At 41.4% G+C, this 7,345-nt stretch overlaps 1 non-coding gene across 1 annotated transcript; it reads right to left on the bottom strand.

Annotated features, from left to right (window-relative positions):
• Positions 1-286: 286 nt before the first annotated feature.
• TRNAT-AGU (transfer RNA threonine (anticodon AGU)) lies at positions 287-358 on the bottom strand. The gene has a single exon. It is a non-coding gene; the product is annotated as a tRNA-Thr (tRNA).
• Positions 359-7,345: the final 6,987 nt, after the last annotated feature.

The raw sequence follows: 7,345 nt of genomic DNA, 5'->3' as shown, positions 1-7,345 counted from the left end.
TATAAATTTATGTAGCACTACACTCTGTTTTTGCACTGCAGAATCACTGCCACATACCTGTCACATACCTCTCTTGAGCCACCCACCGTGTCTGGCCTACCTTAGGCTTAAGTAAGTCAGCCTCTGCCTGGGAGGGTTGGACTGCCTGGCCACTTCTGTTACTGGCTGGCCACTTCTCAGGCTCTAGAGTGGGCTAGGGGTCATGGTTATCTGCCTCTGAATGCTGTGGTTGTGGGCAATCAGTGCAGTTACCTTTATACTAAATCGGTCCCTTGGCCCATCAAGTCAGTACTAGCAGGGATTGAACCTTGGACCTTCTGCATACTAAGCAGATGCTCTACCGCTGAGCCACAGTCCCCCCTGTGGCAAAGGCCATCCTTGTTTTTCAGTCTACATTGTCTCAAAGGATTATTGAGAGGATAAAATGGAAGGGAGTATAATGGTGTAAGCCGCTTTAGGTCCCTATTGGGGAGGACAATGGGGTATAAATATATAAATGAATAGTTTTCGTTTAATGGCATCCATTAAGCAGGATCATATTCTTCATTCCAAACAAATACATAGACTGCAATCTTAAGTAGTCTTTCCAGGAATAGAACATGCTTATTTCCAAGGAAAGTCTTTCTCAAGATTCATTTAAAATTAATCTAATGTTCTTTTGATGCACTGGCTGGATTTTTAATTGTTTTTTTACATTCCTACACAATAGCATAATACAAAGGTGCAAAAAACATTAGAAGAATTCATAACGAACAAAAGATTATGTTTTATGTCTAGCCTGTTCACTCTAGTACATAATAAGGGCATTTCCGCACACCATAAATGTAGGTACCAAATGTGCCTGGAGAAGATCTATTACACGCAGGCACCTCTTAATATGATTGCCTAATGAAGATGCTATATTCCGTCCCCTCCACATGACGTCGCCCACATCCCACATCTAGTCAGCAAACTGCTCACTACACCCTCCATTTTAAAGCGCTTCTCTGGGAATCCTGAAAAGTAGATTCACCGCCCTAAAAAGCGCTATTGAGCAGCCAGCAGGCAACCAGCAGAAGGAAGGTATGGAAGCTCAAAGGCGCAAAAGTTGACTGCAGCCTTCCGCCCTCACTCCTGCCTCCCTCTCCCTTGTTCCCAGGGAGGAGAATTTTTTTTTTTAATGGAGAACTTCCTGGAGCAACAAACAGGCTGACACATATGTAGGCAATGCTTGAAATAAAAGAATATTTCATTCAACAAAGCATGCCTCTCGAAAGTTTTCTCCCCCACCCCAAATCAGGAGCAATATTAATTTATTCATTTATCAAAGGACTCAGCCGCCTCAGCTTCAGCACCCATGAAAGTTACTAGCGCCATAGTCTATAACAGGAATTTTGGTATTCCCACCTTTCCTGGGGCCTGGGGATTTGAGGTACAGCCTCCAAACCTTCAGGGTAGTTCCCGGAGGCTCTTCCCTGACTCCCCTTCAAATTTCAAAATGATTGGTCCATTATATCCTATGGGACAGACTGTACCTCAAACCCTCACCCCCCCCCCAGGCCCCAGGAAAGGCAGAAATGCTGAAATTCCCAATATAGTCCCAATATAGTCTATGGAACCATTGACTTTCATGGGTGCCAAAGACAAGGAAGCTGAATTGGGCCAGAAGGCAATGATAAAAGGAGACAAACAAATATCCCTGGAGAGGGAGCTCCAACGTTTCATTTTACATTACTCCAGACTATGAGCATGGAGTTTATAACAAAAGTTTTCACCCCAGCTCTCTTTGTCAAAACCAGATTAAATCTCACAATTTTTTTTTTGGGGGGGTGTTCCCAGGAAGATTCCAAGAGCATTATGTCTTTGTCCTCCTCAAACCACATGTGCCAGCCCAACTGCTCCAAAAAATAATTTTCTATTAGGTATCCCCAAGCCACCTCTATTAATTCGGCTTACCAGTGTTTTCAGTGTGACCATGAGGGTGTTTCTCCACATACATTTCTTAATTTTTGCCAGAATGCAAAGATGGCTGGTTTTACTCAAAGTAGTAGATTGATGAACAACTATAATTGTTTAGATTACACATTCATTTTCACAATGGGCATTCTTCCAAACCAAGAGACTGGCAATCTTTGTCAATACCTTAGCTCTTTTTCCATTTTGTAACCCACCTCTCTGAAGAGGCAGCATAGACATTTTCTAAATAAATAAATCAAACTTAGAAATGCCCTGATCAAATTCATATGACACATTTTAATTGCTCGAAGGTGTTTTAACCAACACAAGTACCATCATTAGTATTTTAGCTATAGTTCATTCTCATTTCTCAATTATTGGGTTGTTTTTTTTAAAACAAAGAAACCTAGGTATTTACCAAAATGCTGAAATTAGTCATTACCTGATTTAAGGTCTGCTCAAAACTGCGACTAATCACATCTCTCATTTTCCTACTGCAGTTTATTGAATAACAACATGCAATACTGACCAGCACTAACCCTGCTGATTTCTTTTTAAAAAACACTTCATATAACATAGTTTATAAAAACTGATGGCCCTAAAGATAATACCACGAATACAGTTTTTCTACATTAAGCATATTGGTGATGCACAGTGAAAAATGGATTATTGAGGGCCATTTCGCACGGCTTCAAAATAGCACAATGGTTGCTAATTGGAAACGCTACTAATTTGCCATAACCCACGACGTCGTAGACAATCTGCAACAATCCTGAAACCGACCCGCCAAAAGCGCTTCGTTGTGGCGCTTTCAGGGGAATCCAGAAAAGTGGATTCACCCTCCGGATAGCGATACACTCCTGCAACCAATCTGCAACAATAGCGATAAAGACCTGTGCGTTACCATTGTTGTGGGTTCTTCAAAGTCCCTCCTCCTGAGCCTGTCCTCCAAACTTCCGGCGAAGCGATCGCCATTTTTTTTTCCCCGAGCGAGTGGAGATCAACGCACCGGCGAGCCTCGGTTTAGCCAGTGAGGCTTCCCAGGCTGCAGTCCCTCCTCAGAGCAGTTTAGTCACTAAGCACAAGAAGCCCGCAGAAGCCCGTTTGCTGATGTATTTTCCCTTTATTTTTCACACTGTTTCGGCTGAAAATCGCGCCCGTGGGGGGGGGAGGGGGGATTTTTTTTTTCCACTCGGAGGCAGCATGGCCACGATCAAATGACAGCTCAAACAGAGGCTTCCCCGGCTTCAGTCCCTCCCCTTCAGTCACTAAGTGACCTTCAGTTTCACACATTCCATTCAGCCGAAAATCGGGCCGTGAGAGGGGGGGGATTTTTTTTTTCTCACTCGGAGCCAGCGTGTTAACGATCAAACAATCAAACGGAGCCAGCGTGTTAACGATCAAACAATCAAACTACAGCTCAAACACCCCAGGCAGCTGGATGGGTCTCTCCATTGCAACGAATCTACTCAGATTCGTTACAATGGGTGTGTTTTTTTTTTTTTTAACCTTTCTTAAAGGGAAAGGGGCTGTTTGGGAGCATGCTAACGGCTGCCCATTGGCTGCTTGACGGCCAGGGGCGGGACGAGCTTGGCAATAGCGCTTCCTTTCTAGCGATTTCTGCCAAGACCGGAAGCCTGTGGGAAACGCTAAAAAACGCAACTGATTCCACTACAAAGCCAGGTATGCAAAACGACGAATTCCACTATTTTAAATGGCGATTTTTCATTCAGTGACCAATTTGCAACAAAGATCCCCGTGCGAAATGGCCCTGAGTTTAGCCAGTTTCGTTTTAGATAGAAACAGGTGTATTGTCTGTTAAATATTAATTTGTTGCTTTAGAGGTGTATGGAGAAGAGTTTTGCAGCTAAAAGGCAGCCATGCAAATATTAATTACATCAATAAGAAATCCTCAACAAATTTCTTGAAATTTAATAGCTGAGGTACCAGAAGAAGAACTAAATGAGTATCATCAACCTTTAAAATAATTCATGAAATGTTTCAGTTTAGCGAATTTCTATAATATATTTATCATACAGCACTACTAAAAAGTCTATGCTATCCAGCCCAGGAATCAGTTGAATAAACTATAAATCAATAAATTAAAATACTAATTAAAATCCTTCAAGAGATTCTTATATAACTGAGGGTCCTAAGGCACTTGGTTAGCAACATTTCCTGAGAGATGTGGGAAACTGGAACATTTGTGGCTTCATTTGCATGAGCGTAGTGGATGTTGTTCCACCTCCAATCAACATATGACACAAATTCTGTGATGTTTCTATTTTAGAATTATTAATATAAAATATAAAAGCATTCAGCCAAATAAGAGATTACATTCCGTCTGAAGAATTCTATGCTTCCATGGCTTTGTTTATAGACAATGTTAGATGGAGAAAGTGTAGTGGATTCTTTACCGACAGTCAAAGAGGGAGGCATTAACTGTTGGCACACTTGTGGAGAAGGAAGGTACTTTTGGACAAACTCCAGACGAGGCTGACTGCCTGAAGAAAGGGAAGGGCATTCTTTATTAGTAAAGAAATCTGTACTGTGATAGCAAAGGTGAGAAACGCATTCTAACTAAGAGATGCAGAGAGTATATCCTCCTGGAGGATGCTGAAAGACAGCACAAAGAAAGGGAGTCTGAAGGAAGGAAGTCCCGAAGTATAGCAATCTAAGGACTAAACTTTATGATACACTGGGAGTTGGGTTTATTGTTTTATTTATTTTATTTATTATTATATTTATTGACCACCACTCTCGGTCCGACCAATGTGGTTTTATATACCACATAAAAACCCCAGTACATGCACCAATATTGGAGGCGAAAAGAATCTACCACAACAATCTACAGCATCCCCCATGCCATCTCTTCAACCCTACCACAGCAGTCACCATTGCCCCAGAGGATGTTCACTGGTTTAGATGAAACATCCTTTGAGGACAGTGAGCGGGGTTCAGGCTTGGACCTAACTCACTTTCCTCATAGCCATGGCAAAGGATGTATTTTAAAAATCAATGGGAGTCTCACTCAGGTCAAAACTGCAGTGAACATGGAAGTGGAAATCCTACCATCCCTGGCGCCATTTTCCTGAGCTGAAATGCCTCCAGGGGGCATAATATCCCCTACTGCAGTATTCTATGCATATGCAACTGAAAAAAGGGAGATATAACCCTTCCATGTCATTTCGTTCAGGAAAACAGAAGGAAACCAGAAATTCCTTCTCTCGCTGCCCCTGCCCAACCCCTACACACCACAGTTCCTAGCCAAATTGATCTCCTAACAATTTTTAAAATTACATTCCTTGTGTGGCTGCAGGGAAAGTGAATTGTACCCAGGAAACCCAGGTTTGATTCGCCAAAACACGTATTGTGCAGTTTGGTCATAAGTGACCAGTGTGTAGCAACAGAGCAAATGAGAGGAAAACAGACAGAATGTATTGACTTATCCACCTTCCTAACTGCACTGCTCCCCTCTACAGTACTGGGGTACTTGATGCAAAGAGATGTATTGTATAATCCTTCCCTTTTATTATTAACACGCATTCCATGGCATTCTATAGACAAAACAAAATTCCGAAACCATTAGATTCAGAGGGGTACCCATGGAAGTCTGAAGCAACAGAACAAATTTTGAGTCCAGTGGCATCTTTAAGACCAGCAGAGCTTAATTCTGGCTGTACTCTTTCGTGAGCTTTTGAAGAACTGTCCAGGCACACAAAAGCTAATATCCAGAATTAAACTTTGTGGTCTTAAAGGTGCCCCTGAGCTCAGAAATCCCATAGAGTTGAGTTATGGATTGCTCATGATACAGCAATCAAGCTCTGAAGTCTCCTGAACTCCCATCAAAATACAGTAGAGAAAGATGGACTACTAAGGAGTTTAGTAAGAGCCAACTCAAATTACTGGTAGTCATAAAAATCAATCTGATATGCTATTGTAGCGGTACCTAGAAGTACTTGCATAAAACTCCTTCTGCTCCATTAATATGGAAATACTCTCTTTTTTCCTTAGTGAAAAATTCAAATTGCATCAAGTTTTAGAATTGTAAAGTACAGATCATTGATTCTACCAAAAGACATTCTTCTTTTAAGTAAATAGGGATTATGACCACACTGTGGTTTGAGATCACAGCGCAGCCATAAAAGTATTTTTATTACCAAGGGCATCAGCGACTCAAAAATGTTCTTTGAGGGAAGATCAGAGAAATAAGACACAGCCGCATTTATATTTACACACACACAAACTCAGCAGAAGGAAAGGAGAAAGTAAATCCAATATATTTCTAAGACAATATTATAATCATCAGCATTCCCCCATGAGAATTCCTTTAGGGAGAAAATTTCATTCTGAGCACAACAAATCCCACAACAAATCCAAACTAAGTTCATAACCACAGGTCAATAATTAATAAAAAGTCATTACTAAAGGCCCAATCCAGCTGAGATATAAGAACAATTAATGTCACTGGGTGCATCGACCATGTACTTTAATCACTCCCATTGAACAGATTGTACCCTACGTTTGGTGTTCCAGTATTAATGAAGCCAGCATAATTAAGTACTTTGAAGCAATGCTGTTTGAAGCACATCTTTTATTAAACCACTTCATTGATGAGGCTACACTGAAGTTTCCTCCGCTTCTCGAATATTTCTCTATAGAGAGCTTTGGTTTTCCATATTAGTATTCCTTGGTTTGTTGATTCAGAGGTTGGTTGCAATGGCTCAACTCAGAGGATGAACAGAATGACCTTGACCACTGTCTGCAAATCCAGGTGATTAGCTGTCCTGAAGTATTTTCAGAGCGCTGGGAAGTGACATTTGCAGATGGCAGTTCAGTCTAGAAGTTTATTATATTTTGATCCCTCCCTTTCTCCAAGGAGTTTGGGCCAGCATACATATTTCTTCTAGCCTCACAACAACCTTGTGAGGTGAGTCAAACTGAAAGCAGCTGACCCACTGAGTTTTTAATGACTGAATAAGAATTTGATCCCAGGTGTTTCCAGTCCTCAGTTTAGGAGGGGGAACAAGTTGTATATATATATATTTAAAACCCTCTTCAGACACAAGCAGAGACATTTCAAAGAATTTCTGCAGAAAATGTTTTGTGTGTGTGTGTGTCTAAAGGATCAGCTGTAGTGAGGAGGTGTGCTTCTGGGAATGGGCGGGAGAGAAAGTACACAACAGGAGCACTACAGAAAAAAGGAAAGGAAGGTCAATGGTGTTATATCACTTCTGAGGACAACACAGACAGGACATCATGCCTTTCTAGGAACAGCCAGAGACACGGGTAAAACCAGAGTGTTTCAATCAGTTGGAAGAGAAGCATAATGTAACTTCTGGGTTGTCACTGGAAGTAATATAACACTGTGTTGTTGGTGGGTATATTCCCTTCATTTTTGTCCCACCAG

This window comes from Paroedura picta, chromosome 8 (assembly GCF_049243985.1).
Source record: "Paroedura picta isolate Pp20150507F chromosome 8, Ppicta_v3.0, whole genome shotgun sequence".
Taxonomy (NCBI): domain Eukaryota; kingdom Metazoa; phylum Chordata; class Lepidosauria; order Squamata; family Gekkonidae; genus Paroedura; species Paroedura picta.
This window is presented reverse-complemented; position numbering and strand designations above follow the sequence as displayed.